Source organism: Coregonus lavaretus, assembly GCF_964263955.1.
Source record: "Coregonus lavaretus genome assembly, contig: HAP1_SCAFFOLD_3853, whole genome shotgun sequence".
Taxonomy (NCBI): domain Eukaryota; kingdom Metazoa; phylum Chordata; class Actinopteri; order Salmoniformes; family Salmonidae; genus Coregonus; species Coregonus lavaretus.
In genome coordinates this window covers 36230-57321 of record NW_028165734.1, presented here as the reverse complement: position 1 = coordinate 57321, position 21092 = coordinate 36230, and the positions used below count along the sequence as shown (strand labels likewise).

At 46.3% G+C, this 21092-nt stretch overlaps 1 long non-coding RNA gene across 1 annotated transcript; it reads right to left on the bottom strand.

The window, feature by feature from the left end:
• Window positions 1-7170: 7170 nt before the first annotated feature.
• LOC311115531 lies at window positions 7171-7650 on the bottom strand. Its single transcript, XR_014611281.1, has 3 exons — window positions 7551-7650; window positions 7312-7509; window positions 7171-7229 (listed from the first exon to the last, which is right to left on the bottom strand). It is a non-coding gene; the product is annotated as an uncharacterized lncRNA (long non-coding RNA).
• Between the last annotated feature and the right edge of the window lie 13442 nt (window positions 7651-21092).

The window sequence follows — 21092 nt, the reverse complement described above, 5'->3', positions numbered from 1 at the left end:
TGTGTAACCTACATGAACCTAAAGACTGCTTTAGCCTATTGGTTGATAGATGTTCACTCTTAACACCTCTTTATCCCTCAGCTCTGATAATATCTACATAGTGTTATAGTAGTGCTATTCTTAGTGCTACGTTGCTATCAGGCTACAGGTTCACAGCTGTGTTCAGATCACAGAGCAGGATTAGTGTGAGGAGTAAAACCGTACATCTGTTACTTCTCTCTGTCTCAGTGAGGGCAGAAAGCAGCCGAGTAAGCACAACAGGATCCAGGCTCTGAGGGGTGGCCAGTCCTCTTCTGGTTGTGCCGGGTAGAGAGGAACCAGGCTCTGAGGGGAAAAAATCCCTAGAAAAAGCTGGAACCTAGGAAGAAACCTAGGGGGGGACCAGGCTCTGAGGGATGGTCAGTCCTCTTCTTGCTGTGCCGGGTAGAGATTAAGGCCAGATTCTTCTTCAAGATGTTCAAATGTTCATAGATGACCAGCAGGGTCAAATAATACATTGTAGTGGGTGCAACAGGTCACCACCTCAGTAATAAAAGTCAGTTGGCTTTTCATAGTCGATGCATTCAGAGGTTGAGACAGCAGGTCCGGTAGAGAGAGACAGGGTCAAAGAGCAGGTCTTGGACAAGGTAGCAGCACGACCAGGTGGGCCAGCAGCACGACCAGCTGGGCTGGGGACAGGGTTCCATAGCCCATATAGAACTGCAGAAACTGGATTAGCGGCACGACCAGCTGGGCTGGGGACAGGGTTCCATAGCCCATATAGAACTGCAGAAACTGGATTAGCGGCACGACCAGGTGGACTGGGGACAGTCAGGAGTCATCAGGCTAGGTAGTCATGAGGCATGGTCCTAGGGCTCAGGTTCTCCGGGAGGGAGACATAGAGAGGAAGAGGGAGAGAGACAGAATTAGAGGGTGCATGCCTAAGGTCGCCAGATAAGACAGGAGAATTATACCAGATAGGAGTGTTTGATGAAAGAGGTAGATAATCAGAATTGGGTACAGCCAGGGGTTGTGGAGGGGCTACGGTGTCCCTAAGGAACCAAACAGAACGCATTAAATTAGGGGTGTGAATGTTTAAACATTAAAACATTTAAACAAAATTGTGAACCTTAACGTTAAGAAAAACCGATACGTAGATGCAGAAATGCATTTCAGCCAATCAGTTGTGTTGTGACAAGGTAGGGGGGTATACAGAAGATGGCCCTATTTGGTAAAAGACCAAGTCTGTATTATGGCAAGAACAGCTCAAATAAGCAAAGAGAAACGACAGTCCATCATTACTTTAAGTCATGAAGGTCAGTCAATACGAACATTAAAAGAACTTTGAAAGTTTCTTCAAGTGCAGTCGCAAAAACCATCAAGCGCTATGATGAAACTGGCTCTCATGAGGACCGCCACAGGAATGGAAGACCCAGAGTTACCTCTGCTGCAGAGGATAAGTTCATTAGAGTTACCAGCCTCAGAAGTTGCAGCCCAAATAAATGTTTAACAGGGTTCAAGTAACACACACATCTCAACATTAACTGTTCAGAGGAGACTGTGTGAATCAGGCCTTCATGGTCAAATTGCTGCAAAGAAGCCACTACTAAAGGACACCAATAAGAAGAAGAGACTTGCTTGGGCCAAGAAACACGAGCAATGGACATTAGACCGGTGGAAATTTGTCCTTTGGTCTGGAGTCCAAATTTGAGGTTTTTGGTTCCAACCGCTGTGTCTTTGTGAGACGCGGTGTGGGTGAACGGATGATCTCCGCATGTGTATTTCCCACCGTAAAGCCTGGAGGAGGTGGTGTTATGGTGTGGGGGTGCTTTTCTGGTGACACAGTCTGTGATTTATTTAGAATTCAAGGCACACTTAACCAGCATGGCTACCACAGCATTCTGCAGCAATACGCCATCCCATCTGGTTTGGGCTTAGTGAGACTATCATTTGTTTTTCAACAGGACAATGACCCAACACACCTCCAGGCTGTGTAAGGGTTATTTTACCAAGCAAGAGAGTGATGCATCAGATGACCTGGCCTCCACAATCCCTGACATCAACCAAATTGAGATGGTTTGGGATGAGTCGCACCGTAAAGTGAAGGACAAGCAGCCAACAAGTGCTCAGCATATGTGGGAACTCCTTCAAGACTGTTCGAAAAGCATTCCAGGTGAAGCTGGTTGAGAGAATGCCAGGAGTGTGCAAAGCTGTCATCAAGGCAAAGGGTGGCTATTTGAAGAATCTCAAATATAAAATATATTTGTATTTGTTTAACACTTTTTTGGTTACTACATGATTCCATATGTATTATTTCATAGTTTTGATGTCTTCACTATTATTCTACAATATGTATAATACCCCATAATGACAAAGCGAAAACAGGTTTTTAGACTTTGTTGCAGAAGTGTAAAAAACTAACAGAATTACCTTATATTGACATAAGTATTCAGACCCTTTGCCATGAGACTTGGGGCGAAGGTTCACCTTCCAACAGGACAACGACCCTAAGCACACAGCCAAGACAACACAGGAGTGGCTTCGGGACAAGTCTCTGAATGTCCTTGAGTGGCCCAGTCAGAGCCCGGACTTGAACCCGATCTAACATCTCTGGAGAGACCTGAAAATAGCTGTGCAGCAACGCTCCCCATCCAACCTGACAGAGCTTGAAAGGATATGCAGTGAAGGATGGGAGAAAGTCCCCAAATACAGGTGTGCCAAGCTTGTAGCGTCATACCCAAGAAGACTCGAGGCTGTAATCGCTGCCAATCGGTGCTTCAACAAAGTACTGAGTAAAGGATCCGAATACTTATGTAAATGTGATATTTCAGTTTTTTATTTTTCATAAATTAGCAAAAATTCTACAAACCTCTTTTTGCTTTGTCATTATTTGGTATTGTGTGTAGATTGATGAGGGGGAAAAAAACTATTTAATCCGTTTTTAGAATACGGCTTTAATTTTTTTTTGAAAGAGTCAAGGGGTCTGAATACTTCCTGAATGTACTTTTTTTAAAAGAATGGGAGGGGAATAAAATGGCCACTGTAGCTACCGCCGGGTGTGATAACCGCCGGGTGTGATAACCGCCGGGTGTGATAACTCCTGAGTGGTCTAACTGTGCCACTAGAGATCCTGGTTCGAATCCAGGCTCTGTCGCAGCCGGCCGCGACCGGGAGACTCATGGGCGGCGCACAATTGGCCCAGCGTCGTCCAGGGTAGGGGAGGGAATGGCCGGCAGGGATGTAGCTCAGTTGATAGAGCATGGCGTTTGCAACGCCAGGGTTGTGGGTTCGATTCCCACGGGGGGCCAGTATAAAAAAATGTGTATTCACTAACTGTAAGTCGCTCTGGATAAGAGCGTCTGCTAAATGACTAAAATGTAAATGTAATAACCGCCGGGTGTGATACCCAGTAGAAAGCACCTCAAGCCGACAGGCACTTTGACTTTGTGGCTGTGCTATCTAGTGGAAAAGGGTGCACTGGTTGCCGGCTTCTCAACTCGTCGTGCAGCCGAATTAGCTGATTCGCTTTCCATACACCCACTCCGGTAGCCATATTATGCTAAAGCTCAGCTGTTTTTTTCTTTTTATTGGTTTCCAGTGTGTGTGTGTGTGGGGGGGGGGGGGGTCAATTGAGTTTCCATGGTGATTGATATTGGTGGTGCTGATGAGAGGGGATGGGGATGGGAGAGGATAGAGATTGAGTCAGAATCTCTGGTCGAAGAAGGAAGAAGACTATGCTAAGCAACACCAATGCATTTCCCACCATTTGAATATTAAACAGTCTTATTATGACACTAAGAGAACCGAAGCCTGTGAATGCTTAGTTTATGCAACTAATTCATGAAAAGCTGCCAACAGAAGCCTTCATTTTTATTTTCAACTAGTCAGCTTATTTCCATATCTGTGCTACTGTGTGCGTTGTTAGTCTATTGGACATAGCTACACTGCAATACAATCCACTCAGGCAGGGTGCACAGAGACTAGGAGGGAACAGCCCTGAACTTCCGTTGCTCCCCTCGGGCGTCAGCTTCTCCGGGATCGGTCGCGTTACCTCACTGGACGCCTCGCGGCGCCCGTCTCCGCCATTCCGGATTCGGGGATCTGAACCCCTACTCCCTTTCGATTGGCCGGAGGCGATGGAGGCCATGTGTCTGTGGTACCGTGCAGTGATGTGATGAATATATCATTATAGTATTTCATATAGGATTCATATGAAAACTGATGAGGGAGATGTATAATGCTGGTTCTCCTAGCTCTCAGTACAGTACAGCAGGCAGTCTGGGATTTGAGAAGCTGTTCAATGGCCATTTTAAATTATTGATATCACTTGCATGTCATGGACTGTCAGTCTTTGCATTTACAGTGCTGTCTATGAATTTGATGGGTTATATTTCCCTAGCCCCATCACTCGGTTATATACCAAAACGTGTCAGTGACCCTGTTTTTATGACGTCATTTATCCGACTGTAGCTTTAAGGCACTGCATCTCACTGCTGTATATAAATGAACCCATCTGCTGGTTGTTGTTATGGATGCTGCCTTTCCATTTACAGTTGGTTGGCAGCCATATTTACTGTTACAGGACAGTATGCCACGCCAACAGCTGGCCAGTACACTACTACATAGATGGATAGATAGGCAATCTGGATGGATGGATGGATGGATGGATGGATGGATGTTAGGCACTATGGATGGATGGATGGATGGATGGATGTTAGGCACTATGGATGGATGGATGGATGGATGTTAGGCACTATGGATGGATGGATGGATGATAGGCACTATGGATGGATGGATGGATGGATGATAGGCACTATGGATGGATGGATGGATGATAGGCACTATGGATGGATGGATGGATGGATGATAGGCACTATGGATGGATGGATGGATGGATGATAGGCACTATGGATGGATGGATGGATGATAGGCACTATGGATGGATGGATGGATGATAGGCACTATGGATGGATGGCTGGATGGATGGATGATAGGCACTATGGATGGATGGATGGATGGATGGATGGATGGATGATAGGCACTATGGATGGATGGATGGGGACTATAGATAGATGGATATATATACACTATGGATGGATGGATGGATGGATGATAGGCACTATGGATGGATGGATGGATGGGTGGATGATAGGCACTATGGATGGATGGATGGGCACTATAGATAGATAGATGGATAGATAGACACTATGGATGGATGGATGGATGGATGATAGGCACTATGGATGGATGGATGGGCACTATAGATAGATGGATATATATACACTATGGATGGATGGATGGATGGATGGATGGATGATAGGCACTATGGATGGATGGATGGATGGATGGATGATAGGCACTATGGATGGATGGATGGGCACTATAGATAGATAGATGGATAGATAGACACTATGAATGGATGGATGGATGGATGATAGGCACTATGGATGGATGGATGGATGGGCACTATAGATAGATGGATAGATAGACACTATGGATGGATGGATGGATGGTAGGCACTATGGATGGATGGATGGATGGTAGGCACTATGGATGGATGGATGGTAGGCACTATGGATGGATGGATGGTAGGCACTATGGATGGATGGATGGATGATAGGCACTATGGATGGATGATAGGCACTATGGATGGATGGATGGATGGATGGATGATAGGCACTATGGATGGATGGGCACTATAGATGGATAGGCAGTATAGATGGATAGGCACTATAGATGGATAGGCAGTATAGATGGATAGGCAGTATAGATAGTCTATCTATATAGGCGACTTGCATCATCCTTGGTCGTGATCAGACACTGTGAGATGGTTTCCCACACGTAAATCAAGCCTGGCCATGGATTTAAGAACACTTTAAATTGAAACTTTCCATTTGACATTCTTCTTAGTCTTTGGAGATACTCCAATCAAATAAGGGTTAAATCAAATCAAAAGAGAAACATTAGAGATGCTTGTTATTCCAGGATCAGGACTGTAGGTTTTATAATCTGTGTCTGGGGAACTGGCCAACATCTCTTAACCCCCCCTCCACCTCTCCCCATCCCTGCTCACTCCCTGCCGGCGCCATCTCAATCTCTTAACCCCCCCCTCCACCTCTCCCCATTCCTGCTCACTCCCTGCCGGCTCCATCTCAATCTCTTAACCCCCCCTCCACCTCTCCCCATCCCTGCTCACTCCCTGCCGGCTCCATCTCAATCTCTTAACCCCCCCTCCACCTCTCCCCATCCCTGCTCACTCCCTGCCGGCTCCATCTCAATCTCTTAACCCCCCCTCCACCTCTCCCCATCCCTGCTCACTCCCTGCCGGCTCCATCTCAATCTCTTAACCCCCCCCTCCACCTCGCCCCATCCCTGCTCACTCCCTGCCGGCTCCATCTCAATCTCTTAACCCCCCCTCCACCTCTCCCCATCCCTGCTCACTCCCTGCCGGCTCCATCTCAATCTCTTATATCTATTCCAGCTCCTCACCTCCTTCTCAACCATGTTGGAGGAGAAGCTCCAAGGTCCCTCCCCTCGGATCTTCTCCTCCCTTAATAATAAGGCATGCGGGTGGGTTTGGGCGGGGGCTGGTGTGTGTGGGGATCTTCGCTAGAGCACCGTGAAACAAAATCAGTAACCATGATGAACTGGCCTCCATTAGATTATCATAGTTAGCGGAGCCATTCCACTGCACTTCATCCAATCCAGGATTTATTACTACTCTTTTGTTTGACTAGGGTTGGAGTTAAAACCAGGAACAGGGTTGGAGTTAAAACCTACAGGAGGGTATCTCTCCAGGAACAGGGTTGGAGTTAAAACCTACAGGAGGGTAGCTCTCCAGGAACAGGGTTGGAGTTAAAACCTACAGGAGGGTATCTCTCCAGGAACAGGGTTGGAGTTAAAACCTACAGGAGGGTAGCTCTCCAGGAACAAGGTTGGAGTTAAAACCTACAGGAGGGTAGCTCTCCAGAAAAAGGTTTGGAGAGCCCTGGTATAACGGAAGGACAAAGCTGGGTGAAAAATGACCCTCTCCATAACGATACTGTAATATGCTAATATACTTAGAATATAAATTCCAGTCTGAGCAGTAGTCAGGATGGCTGAGTGGTCTAAATGAAACCTCCGACCTCTCTCCTTCCTCCCCTCAACTCTAAATGAAACCTCCGACCTCTCTCCTTCCTCCCCTCAACTCTAAATGAAACCTCCGACCTCTCTCCTTCCTCCCCTGAACTCTAAATGAAACCTCCGACCTCTCTCCTTCCTCCCCTCAACTCTAAATGAAACCTCCGACCTCTCTCCTTCCTCCCCTGAACTCTTAGTGAAACCTCCGACCTCTCTCCTTCCTCCCCTGAACTCTAAATGAAACCTCCGACCTCTCTCCTTCCTCCCCTGAACTCTAAATGAAACCTCCGACCTCTCTCCTTCCTCCCCTGAACTCTAAATGAAACCTCCGACCTCTCTCCTTCCTCCCCTGAACTCTAAATGAAACCTCCGACCTCTCTCCTTCCTCCCCTGAACTCTAAATGAAACCTCCGACCGCTCTCCTTCCTCCCCTGAACTCTAAATGAAACCTCCGACCTCTCTCCTTCCTCCCCTCAACTCTAAATGAAACCTCCGACCTCTCTCCTTCCTCCCCTGAACTCTAAATGAAACCTCCGACCTCTCTCCTTCCTCCCCTGAACTCTTAGTGAAACCTCCGACCTCTCTCCTTCCTCCCCTCAACTCTAAATGAAACCTCCGACCTCTCTCCTTCCTCCCCTGAACTCTAAATGAAACCTCCGACCTCTCTCCTTCCTCCCCTGAACTCTAAATGAAACCTCCGACCTCTCTCCTTCCTCCCCTGAACTCTAAATGAAACCTCCGACCTCTCTCCTTCCTCCCCTGAACTCTAAATGAAACCTCCGACCTCTCTCCTTCCTCCCCTGAACTCTAAATGAAACCTCCGACCTCTCTCCTCCCTCCCCTCAACTCTAAATGAAACCTCCGACCTCTCTCCTTCCTCCCCTGAACTCTAAATGAAACCTCCGACATCTCTCCTTCCTCCCCTGAACTCTTAGTGAAACCTCCGACCTCTCTCCTTCCTCCCCTGAACTCTAAATGAAACCTCCGACCTCTCTCCTTCCTCCCCTGAACTCTAAATGAAACCTCCGACCTCTCTCCTTCCTCCCCTGAACTCTAAATGAAACCTCCGACCTCTCTCCTTCCTCCCCTCAACTCTAAATGAAACCTCCGACCTCTCTCCTTCCTCCCCTGAACTCTTAGTGAAACCTCCGACCTCTCTCCTTCCTCCCCTGAACTCTAAATGAAACCTCCGACCTCTCTCCTTCCTCCCCTGAACTCTAAATGAAACCTCCGACCTCTCTCCTTCCTCCCCTCAACTCTAAATGAAACCTCCGACCTCTCTCCTTCCTCCCCTGAACTCTAAATGAAACCTCCGACCTCACTCCTTCCTCCCCTCAACTCTAAATGAAACCTCCGACCTCTCTCCTTCCTCCCCTGAACTCTAAATGAAACCTCCGACCTCTCTCCTTCCTCCCCTCAACTCTAAATGAAACCTCCGACCTCTCTCCTTCCTCCCCTGAACTCTTAATGAAACCTCCGACCTCTCTCCTTCCTCCCCTGAACTCTTAGTGAAACCTCCGACCTCTCTCCTTCCTCCCCTCAACTCTAAATGAAACCTCCGACCTCTCTCCTTACTCCCCTTAACTCTAAATGAAACCTCCGACCTCTCTCCTTCCTCCCCTGAACTCTTAGTGAAACCTCCAACCTCTCTCCTTCCTCCCCTCAACTCTAAATGAAACCTCCGACCTCTCTCCTTCCTCCCCTCAACTCTAAATGAAACCTTCGACCACTCTCCTTCCTCCCCTCAACTCTAAATGAAACCTCCGACCTCTCTCCTTCCTCCCCTGAACTCTAAATGAAACCTCCGACCTCTCTCCTTCCTCCCCTGAACTCTAAATGAAACCTCCGACCTCTCTCCTTCCTCCCCTGAACTCTTAGTGAAACCTCCGACCTCTCTCCTTCCTCCCCTGAACTCTAAATGAAACCTCCGACCTCTCTCCTTCCTCCCCTGAACTCTAAATGAAACCTCCGACCTCTCTCCTTCCTCCCCTCAACTCTAAATGAAACCTCCGACCTCTCTCCTTCCTCCCCTCAACTCTAAATGAAACCTCCGACCTCTCTCCTTCCTCCCCTGAACTCTTAGTGAAACCTCCGACCTCTCTCCTTCCTCCCCTGAACTCTTAGTGAAACCTCCGACCTCTCTCCTTCCTCCCCTGAACTCTAAATGAAACCTCCGACCTCTCTCCTTCCTCCCCTGAACTCTAAATGAAACCTCCGACCTCTCTCCTTCCTCCCCTCAACTCTTAGTGAAACCTCCGACCTCTCTCCTTCCTCCCCTCAACTCTAAATGAAACCTCCGACCTCTCTCCTTCCTCCCCTCAACTCTAAATGAAACCTCCGACCTCTCTCCTTCCTCCCCTGAACTCTTAGTGAAACCTCCGACCTCTCTCCTTCCTCCCCTGAACTCTTAGTGAAACCTCCGACCTCTCTCCTTCCTCCCCTGAACTCTTAGTGAAACCTCCGACCTCTCTCCTTCCTCCCCTGAACTCTAAATGAAACCTCCGACCTCTCTCCTTCCTCCCCTCAACTCTAAATGAAACCTCCGACCTCTCTCCTTCCTCCCCTCAACTCTTAGTGAAACCTCCGACCTCTCTCCTTCCTCCCCTCAACTCTTAGTGAAACCTCCGACCTCTCTCCTTCCTCCCCTCAACTCTAAATGAAACCTCCGACCTCTCTCCTTCCTCCCCTCAACTCTAAATGAAACCTCCGACCTCTCTCCTTCCTCCCCTGAACTCTTAGTGAAACCTCCGACCTCTCTCCTTCCTCCCCTCAACTCTAAATGAAACCTCCGACCTCTCTCCTTCCTCCCCTGAACTCTAAATGAAACCTCCGACCTCTCTCCTTCCTCCCCTGAACTCTTAGTGAAACCTCCGACCTCTCTCCTTCCTCCCCTGAACTCTTAGTGAAACCTCCGACCTCTCTCCTTCCTCCCCTGAACTCTTAGTGAAACCTCCGACCTCTCTCCTTCCTCCCCTGAACTCTAAATGAAACCTCCGACCTCTCTCCTTCCTCCCCTCAACTCTAAATGAAACCTCCGACCTCTCTCCTTCCTCCCCTGAACTCTTAGTGAAACCTCCGACCTCTCTCCTTCCTCCCCTGAACTCTAAATGAAACCTCCGACCTCTCTCCTTCCTCCCCTCAACTCTAAATGAAACCTCCGACCTCTCTCCTTCCTCCCCTCAACTCTAAATGAAACCTCCGACCTCTCTCCTTCCTCCCCTCAACTCTAAATGAAACCTCCGACCTCTCTCCTTCCTCCCCTGAACTCTTAGTGAAACCTCCGACCTCTCTCCTTCCTCCCCTCAACTCTAAATGAAACCTCCGACCTCTCTCCTTCCTCCCCTCAACTCTAAATGAAACCTCCGACCTCTCTCCTTCCTCCCCTGAACTCTTAGTGAAACCTCCGACCTCTCTCCTTCCTCCCCTGAACTCTTAGTGAAACCTCCGACCTCTCTCCTTCCTCCTCTGAACTCTTAGTGAAACCTCCGACCTCTCTCCTTCCTCCCCTGAACTCTAAATGAAACCTCCGACCTCTCTCCTTCCTCCCCTCAACTCTAAATGAAACCTCCGACCTCTCTCCTTCCTCCCCTGAACTCTTAGTGAAACCTCCGACCTCTCTCCTTCCTCCCCTCAACTCTAAATGAAACCTCCGACCTCTCTCCTTCCTCCCCTCAACTCTAAATGAAACCTCCGACCTCTCTCCTTCCTCCCCTCAAATCTAAATGAAACCTCCGACCTCTCTCCTTCCTCCCCTCAACTCTAAATGAAACCTCCGACCTCTCTCCTTCCTCCCCTGAACTCTTAGTGAAACCTCCGACCTCTCTCCTTCCTCCCCTCAACTCTAAATGAAACCTCCGACCTCTCTCCTTCCTCCCCTCAACTCTAAATGAAACCTCCGACCTCTCTCCTTCCTCCCCTGAACTCTTAGTGAAACCTCTGACCTCTCTCCTTCCTCCCCTCAACTCTAAATGAAACCTCCGACCTCTCTCCTTCCTCCCCTCAACTCTAAATGAAACCTCCGACCTCTCTCCTTCCTCCCCTCAACTCTTAGTGAAACCTCCGACCTCTCTCCTTCCTCCCCTCAACTCTAAATGAAACCTCCGACCTCTCTCCTTCCTCCCCTGAACTCTAAATGAAACCTCCGACCTCTCTCCTTCCTCCCCTGAACTCTTAGTGAAACCTCCGACCTCTCTCCTTCCTCCCCTCAACTCTAAATGAAACCTCCGACCTCTCTCCTTCCTCCCCTGAACTCTTAGTGAAACCTCCGACCTCTCTCCTTCCTCCCCTCAACTCTAAATGAAACCTCCGACAGTAAAGGAGGGACAAAGCTGTGTGAAAAATCCCCCTATTCCTCTTCTCCCTCCCATCTCTACCACTAACACTCTCCCAGTTCTCACCCCTTTATGTACAGTCGTGGTCAAAAGTTTTGAGAATGACACAAATGTTAATTTTCACAAAGTCTGCTGCCTCAGTTTTTATGATGGCAATTTGCATATACTCCAGAATGTTATGAAGAGTGATCAGATGAATTGCAATTAATTACAAAGTCCCTCTTTACCATGAAAATGAACTTAATCCCCCAAAAACATTTCCACTGCATTTCAGCCCTGCCACAAAAGGAGCAGCTGACATCATATCAGTGATTCTCTCGTTAACACTGGTGAGAGTGTTGATGAGGACAAGGCTGGAGATCACTCTGTCATGCTGATTGAGTTAGAATAACAGACTGGAAGCTTTAAAAGGAGGCTGGTGCTTGAAATTTACATTTTACATTTTACTCATTTAGCAGACGCTCTTATCCAGAGCGACTTACATTCTTCATATTTTTATTTTTTTTCATACATTGTTCTTCCTCTATTAACCATGGTTACCTGCAAGGAAACACGTACCGTCATCATTGCTTTGCACAAAAAGGGCTGCACAGCCAAGGATATTGCTGCTAGTAAGATTGCACCTAAAACAACCATTTATCGGATCATCAAGAACTTCAAGGAGAGAGGTTCAATTGTTGTGAAGAAGGCTTCAGGGCGCCCAAGAAAGTCCAGCAAGCGCCAGCACCGTCTCCTAAAGTTGATTCAGCTGCGGGATCGGGGCACCACCAGTGCAGAGCTTGCTCGGGAATGGCAGCAGGCAGGTGTGAGTGCATCTGCACTCACAGTGAGGCAAATACTTTTGGAGGATGGCCTGGTGTCAAGAAGGGCAGCAAAGAAGCCACTTCTCTCCAGGAAAAACATCAGGGACAGACTGATATTCTGCATAAGGTACAGGGATTGGACTGCTGAGGACTGGGGTAAAGTCATTTTCTCTGATGAATCCCCTTTCCGATTGTTTGGGGCATCCGGAAAAAAGCTTGTCCGGAGAAGACAAGGTGAGCGCTACCATCAGTCTTGTGTCATGTCAACAGTAAAGCATCCTGAGACCATTCATGTGTGGGGTTGCTTCTCAGCCAAGGGAGTGGGCTCACTCACAATTTTGCCTAAGAACACAGCCATGAATAAAGAAAGGTACCAACACATCCTCCGAGAGCAACTTCTCCCAACCATCCAAGAACAGTTTGACAACCAATGCCTTTTCCAGCATGATGGAGCACCTTGCCATAAGGCAAAAGTGATAACTAAGTGGCTCGGGGAACAAAACTTCGAAATGTTGGGTCCATGGCCAGGACCTTAATCCCATTGAGAACTTGTGGTCAATCCTCAAGAGGCGGGTGGACAAACAAAAACCCACAAATTCTGACAAACTCCAAGCATTGATTATGCAAGAATGGGCTGCCATCAGTCAGGATGTGGCCCAGAAGTTAATTGACAGCATGCCAGGGCGGATTGCAGAGGTCTTGAAAAAGAAGGGTCAACACTGCAAATATTAACTCTTTGCATAAACTTAATGTACTTGTCAATAAAAGCCTTTGACACTTATGGAATGCTTGTAATTATACTTCAGTATACCATTGTAACATCTGTCAAAAAAATCTAAAAACACTGAAGCAGCAAACTTTGTGCAGACCAATACTTGTGTCATTCTCAAAACTTTTGACCACGACTGTAGTTGATCACTTCAGCCCTTCCTCCAGCTCTTCCTCACCCCCCTATCCCTACCTATACCACTCTTCCAGCTCTCACCCCTCCTATCCTGTAGTGTAGGGGAGAAAATCAATGGAGGTAATTGTGATCCATTACTGCTGTGCTAGCGCACAGTGCTAAGCTAATCAGATTGTTCCCCAGTGTAATGGGTTTAGTGGGGTTTGAGGATAGCTGCGGTAGGTGTGTACAGTAGAGTATGCTATCCCTCTTAAACAACAGGGGATCCTTACTGTACAGGCCTACAGCTGCAGCTAGTAATACGTTATTGTAATGGCCTAACAATTGCCGCAATTCATGTGAACACAGCGCTCTATTGTCTCCTAGAGTCTCTTAGTCTCCTAGTGTCTCCTGTTGTCTCCTACAGCCTCCTGCAGTCTCCTATTGTCACTTAGTCTCCTACAGTTTCCTATTGTCTCATACAGTTTCCTATTGTCTCCTAGAATCTCCTATTGTCTCATACAGTTTCCTATTGTCTCCTAGAATATCCTATTGTCTCCTAGAATATCCTATTGTCTCCTAGAATCTCCTATTGTCTCCTAGAATCTCCTATTGTCTCCTACAATCTCCTATTGTCTCCTAGAATCTCCTATTGTCTCCTAGAATATCCTATTGTCTCCTAGAATCTCCTATTGTCTCCTAGAATATCCTATTTTCTCCTAGAATCTCCTATTGTCTCCTAGAATCTCCTATTGTCTCCTAGAATCTCCTATTGTCTCCTAGAATATCCTATTGTCTTCTACAGTTTCCTATTGTCTCCTTGAATCTCCTATTGTCTCCTACAGTTTCCTATTGTCTCCTTGAATCTCCTATTGTCTCCTTGAATTTCTATTGTCTCCTAGGCTAATTTTACCAAAACCTGTACCTACTGTCTGCAAATGTTGGTTACTGGCCTACATGTTGGTTACTGGCCTACATGTTGGTTACTGGCCTACATGTTGGTTACTGGCCTACATGTTGGTTACTGGCCTACATGTTGGTTACTGGCCTACATGTTGGTTACTGGCCTACATGTTGGTTACTGGCCCACCTTCTGCCTTACCATCTTCAGTACTCTGCTTTCAACATCAAACACACCAGGAAACACCTTTCATTGGTGTCACAACAGTTCACTTGACCCTAGAGTTAGTTTATGCTCTTTGAGATGAAAAAGAAACCACTACTCAACTCACATTCAACGTATTACGTATTCTGTATTAAGTATTAAATAGCCTATTCAGTATTCTCTATAAAATTCACTCAACATTTTGCTCTCCCTCCACACTCTGTAAGTTACCACCGTCTGCCACATGACATCTTGACTGCATCTGAAATGGAACCCTATTCTGTATATAGTCTACTACTTTTAACCAAAACAGAAGTGCACCATATAGTGAATAGGGTGCCATTTCAGACGGAGACCTTGTGATTCCTGACTGGGATGTGAAGCGGAGACCTTGTGATTCCTGACTGGGATGTGAAGCGGAGACCTTGTGATTCCTGACTGGGATGTGAAGCGGAGACCTTGTGATTCCTGACTGGGATGAGAAGCGGAGATCTTGTGATTCCTGACTGGGATGAGAAGCGGAGACCTTGTGATTCCTCACTGGGATGAGAAGCGGAGACCTTGTGAGTCCTGACTGGATGTGAAGCGGAGACCTTGTGATTCCTGACTGGGATGAGAAGCGGAGATCTTGTGATTCCTGACTGGGATGAGAAGCGGAGATCTTGTGATTCCTGACTGGGATGAGAAGCGGAGACCTTGTGATTCCTGACTGGGATGAGAAGCGCTCTTCTCTACTAGTTACATTTACATCAGGGAGGCTTTTAATGATTTCTAACTCCAATCCAAAGATATTAATCACTTATCATCTGAAGTTAACCCTGGTGTCACCAGTGTTGTGTCAACCAATCATCCCACTGTAATGATATTTCTATCCTCCCTGTCATCAACCCCCTCTAATGGCATACTGCTGAGCAGACCTGGGTTCAACTACTATTTCAAATCTTTCAAATACTTGGAGTACTTGCTCTAGCCTACCTGGAGGACCAGAGGGGCAGGATTTAAAGTCTTGGGACTATTCTATGTCTCCAATAAGCAGGGCAAGCCCAATCAAGCACAGATAAAGGATTTGGAATGATTTCAAATAGGATTTTAACCCAGGTCTGCCATCATGTTATCAGTAGAGGCTCAGTGATGTATTTAATGTGAGGTCCCCCTTTGTCGTTAATCCAGTTAGTTAGACACTAACACTGATATTACAATTATTCACTAGAATACATGGGTTCAAATAGTATTTGAAATCTTTCGAACATTTTCTCTGTGCTCGACTGGTGCAATGGAACCAATGAAATAGTCAAAAAATTTGCAAACCCCGCACATCTTGCACTCCAGGCAGACTCGAGCAAATGCTAAAAGTATTTGATAGATTTCAAATACTATTTGAACCCAGGTATTTTAGCTGGAACATTATCAGTACTCGTAGAGAATACAGAATTAGCTTCTTATATTCCTGACTGATGTTGGTTTACATCGCAGCAGAGAGAAAAATAGATAGGACCACGTTCATATTTATATAACCGTTTGTTCAGTGTTAACACTCATTATCTGAAGAATGATGAGAGGTATTGGGGGCCATCCTATCCGTTCGACCATCTTGAAGAGACCGCTCCTGCTCACTAGGTCGAAGGCTTTAATGAGGTCAATGAAGGCCATGTAGAGTGGTTTCCTCTGTTCAAATCAAATCAAATAAAAAAAAATTGGCCACATGCGCCGAATACAACAGGTGCAGACATTACAGTGAAATGCTTACTTACAGCCCTTAACCAACAGTGCATTTATAAAAAAAAAAAAGTAGAATAAAACAACAAAAAAGTGTTGAGGAAAAAAAGAGCAGAAGTAAAATAAAATAACAGTAGGGAGGCTATATATACAGGGGGGTACCGGCGCAGTCGGACAATTTTTAGAGCCTTCCTCTGACACCGCCTGGTATAGAGGTCATGGATGGCAGGAAGCTTGGCCCCAGTGATGTACTGGCCGTACGCACTACCCTCTGTAGGGCCTTGCGGTCGGAGGCCAAGCAGTTGCCATACCAGGCGGTGATGCAACCAGTCAGAATGCTCTCGATGGTGCAGCTGTATAATTTTTTGAGGATCTGAGGACCCATGCCAAATCTTTTCAGTCTCCTGAGGGGGAATAGGCTTTGTCGTGGCCTCTTCACGACTGTCTTGGTGTGCTTGGACCACTTCTCTCAGAGAGAAGATCATATCTGTGCTGGATCTTCCTGCTCTGAACCCTGCCTTTGACTTAGTGCGGATGTTGCCTGTAATCCATGGCTTCTGGTTGGGATATGTACATACGGTCACTGTGGGGACGACGATGCACTTATTGATGAAGTCGGTGACTGAGGTAGTATACTCCTCAGTGCCATTGGATGAATCCAGGAACATATTCCAGTCTGTGCTAGCAAAACAGTCCTGTAGAGTAGCATCCGCGTCATCTGACCTCTTCCGTATTGAGCGAGACACTGGTACTTCCTGCTTTAGTTTTTGCTTGTAAGCAGGAATTAGGAGGATAGAATTATGTTCAGATTTGCCAAATGGAGGGCGAGGGAGAGCTTTGTATGCGTCTCTTTGTGTGTAGAAAAGGTGGTCTTTCTTTCTCTGGTTGCACATGTTGCACACTGGTAGAAATGAGGTAAAACTGATGTTGTGGTCCTCTGTAGCTCAGCTGGTAGAGCACGGCGCTTGTAACGCCAAGGTAGTGGGTTCGATCCCCGGGACCACCCATACACAAAAATGTATGCACGCATGACTGTAAGTCGCTTTGGATAAAAGCGTCTGCTAAATGGCATATTATTATTATGTTTCCCTGCATTAAAGTCACCGGCCACTAGGCGCGCCGCTTCTAGATTAGCATTTTCTTGTTTGCTTATGGCCTTATACAGCTTGTTGAGTGCAGTCTTAGTGCCAGCATCGGTTTGTGGTGGTAAATAGATGGCTACAAAAAATATAGATAAACTCTCTTAGTAGATAGTGTGGTCTGCAGCTTATCATGCTGTACTCTACCTCAGGCGAGCAATACCTCGAGACTTCTTTAATATTAGACATTGCGCACCAGCTGTTATTGACAAAAAGACACACAACCCCACCCCTCCTCTTACCAGACGTAGCTGTTCTGTCCTGCCGATGCACAGAAAACCCAGCCAACTGTATATTATCGGTGTCGTCGTTCAGTCACGACTTTGTGAAACATAAGATATTTTTTATGTCCCGTTATAATATAATAATAATAATATGCCATTTAGCAGACGCTTTTATCCAAAGCGACTTACAGTCATGCGTGCATACATTTTTTTGTGTATGGGTGGTCCCGGGGATCGAACCCACTACCTTGGCGTTACAAGCGCCGTGCTCTACCAGCTGAGCTACAGAGGACCACCGTTGGTAGGATAGTCTCGAACGGAGCTCATCCTGTTTATTCTCCAGTGATTGCACGTTGGCCAATAGAACGGATGGTAGAGGCTTGGTTACCCACTCGCTGACAAATTCTCACAAGGCACCCTGATCTGCGCCCTCTGTATCTCCGTCTTTTCTTCATGCGAATGACGGGGATTTGGGCCTGGTCCGGGAGAAACAGTATATCCTTTGCGTCAGACTCATTAAAAAAAATAATCTTCGTCCAGTTTGAGGTGAGTAATCGCTGTTATGAAATCCAGAAGCTCTTTTCGGTCATAAGAGACGGAAGCAGCAACATTATGTATCAAAATAAGTTACAAACAATGCCAAAAAACACACAAAATAGCCAAATTTGTTAGGAGCCCGTAAAACGGCAGCCAATCCCCTCCATTGTAACAGTGGGCAGGTTTTTCTTTTAATTAAAATAAATCTGTCCACATAACTTTTTTTATACTTCTGTCTTGGGGTTTGAAATGCTTGCAATGTCATATTATAGTTACAGGCTAGAAAGTCAAGACACAGTATAGATCACTCGAATCCAATTTTGGACCACATCCACTGCTTTTTTTTAAATGTCTTCCCCTTTTAATCAGGGACCGATTTAGACATGGGACAATTCATTATTAAGTATAATCGAAAACCATCAGTACTCCACACCTCGTAGGGTAAGATTTAAATACCCCTAGTATACATTCTTCCAATGTGTTGTGGTAGTAATGCATATATGTTTTCTCTAGTTAATGCCAAGATCTGATAGGTCAGTAAAGATAATGCATGGACAGAACAAAGGAATAGCTTAGACAATAAATGTATTTTATTGATATAGTATATTCAAGCAATTTCTACATTTCAATCCCATTTATTTACCTGCTCAATCACCCCCCATCGTCTCCCAACTGTCTACATAATCTAAAATGAATCCAGGCTAAAGTACTAGTTTATTGTATGTAATCCTACTACTGTTCATCAGTCATTCTATGCTGTTACTCTCTAACTTCCTTCACTATCTAGCCTGCATAATGCTTTCTAAAATTATTGCTAATAGCATTCATCATCCGTTTCATCACCGTGCTGTAGCCTAACGATACTGATGTCTTTGGCATTGTGGTGTCATTACCAGTGATTGTGTGAGTGGTGTCTCATATTTGTTGGTGTACAGAGAAAGTGTTGGGTGCCCGTACAGGAAACGGTGATCTTTGTTGAAGCTGGCTATAGAAGACTCATCAGTCCTACTAGGTCTTGACACAGTGTTTTCTGTTTGTCAGGAACGGGTTGTTGTTGTAACGGAGGTCATCCGGACTCTTGTCTGTCTGTCTGTCGTCCTGCCCTCTGTTACCATGGCGATGGAAGAGCGGTCGATTAAAACCCTGACGGTGAGAGTGATCGGTCATAATGAAGGTAGATTGACACATCTAGAGGGAGGGAGGGAGAGAGAGAGAGAGATGGGGATGGGGGATGGAGGAGGGAGAGGGAGGGATACAGAGAGAGAGAGGAGGATGGGGGATAGAGGAGGGAGAGGGAGGGATACAGAGAGGGGGATGGGGGGATAGAGGAGGGAGAGGGGGGGATACAGAGAGAGAGGGGGATGGGGGATAGAGGAGGGAGAGGGAGAAAGGAAAGTGATTAGACTAAATCATACATTGTTTATTTAATCAGTTCTATACACACCTGCCAATTAGTAGAAATTGAGTAGAATGGATTATTGCATTGTCAGTAATAGTCAATTTAAGGTTCATGATCGATGCTCTGCGTTCACACATTATTATTTTTTCTACAGACGGTGAATGTTATTATCAAAGATGGCAAGCGTAGCATGCTGGGGGCTGGCCTTTGTCAGCGACATGTTTATTTGCATTTCTGTAGATGTTCGACTTGTGTGAGCAATGACTGAGACACTCCAGTACATTTGAACTATATCGGGAGACCGTTTGGCACAGATATGATGTTGTCGTCGTCTTAGGCCTCGAACACACTTGGCTGTTAAGATGTTTTGACAACCGTTCTTTGCTCCTTCCTTCAATCCATTCTGCCCACACTTGCAAGGTGCCGCAACATTTTTAATTTGCACCCAAGCTAGCTGGTCACAGATCTGTTTGTGCTGGCAGACTAGCACTCAGGCAGAAGCAAGAACCCAAAATATTCTGCAAGTGTTGTGCACAGATGAACATGGTCTTTGCATGAGCTACGTTTGTTTGAAAGACTGGCCTTATCTCAATTAAATTAGCTAACTCCTCCATCTTCTCGTCGGTTCCTTTTTGATAAAGGGTGAAGGTAGTAGATGTAGTGAGGGATCGTGATCCTTCTCCACTAACGTCATCAGACAATTTACATTTACAGGGGTGGAGCCCAAAATATATGTGTAAAGTGATAAAAACAAATGAAGTTAGTTGTGCCAGACAATAAATAGCATGTTGCTTTTGCCCAAACGAGAGACTTCTAAAGCTACATTACATTTGTGCATAATGCTCTGTTTGAAGTTAAATCACAGAATATTCGGTTAATTTTGCCAACAGGCAGATACATGCCTAGAAGGTGACGGTTTAGTACTGAATGCAGCTCTGAAGGAGAAATCTGTGAGAGCTGTGACTGACTGGGTAATCCTTAAGAAGCTCCACTCGCCCATGAGATGCATAAACTGTTGTGCCATTTAGGATGGGAGAGTGTGTGTACTGCCATTTGGAACGCGTGTCTGTTTGTCACACTCTAGCAGGTAGGAGAGATGTTTTGGTACCTAGCATCCTGTTTTAAAAAATATTTTGTGGCAACTTTTTTGGGGGTGAATACAGATTGGTAGGTATTATTTATCATGTAGCTACTGTTGCAATCTCGATCTGGCCTTCACCACCTTCTTCTCAACATAGGCCATGTTCCACCCGGCTTCTCGGTTTATCGTTTGCCTTTGTGATGCTTTGTTTGTGGTGTCGTTGCATTACTGTTGTTACCCACCCACACTGGGCTAATATAGAAAAGGAATAAGCTACTGTCACATCTGCAGATGTAACAGTGTTGCTTCCGTCCCTCTCCTCGCCCCTACCTGGGCTTGAACCAGGGACCCTCTGCACACATCGACAACAGTCACCCTCGAAGCACCGTTACCCGTCGCTCCACAAAAGCCGCGGCCCTTGCAGAGCAAGGGAAACAACTACTTCAAGGTCTCGGAGCGAGTGACGTCACTGATTGAAATGCTACTAGCGCGCACCGCTAACTAACTAGCCATTTCACACCGGTTACACAGAGACAGAGATCAGATCAAAGTTCTAGAACATTACTGTCACACCTGCAGAGACAGAGATCAGATCAAAGTTCTAGAACACTACTGTCACACCTGCAGACAGAGATCAGATCAAAGTTCTAGAACACTACTGTCACACCTGCAGAGACAGAGATCAGATCAAAGTTCTAGAACACTACTGTCACACCTGCAGAGACAGAGATCAGATCAAAGTTCTAGAACACTACTGTCACACCTGCAGAGAC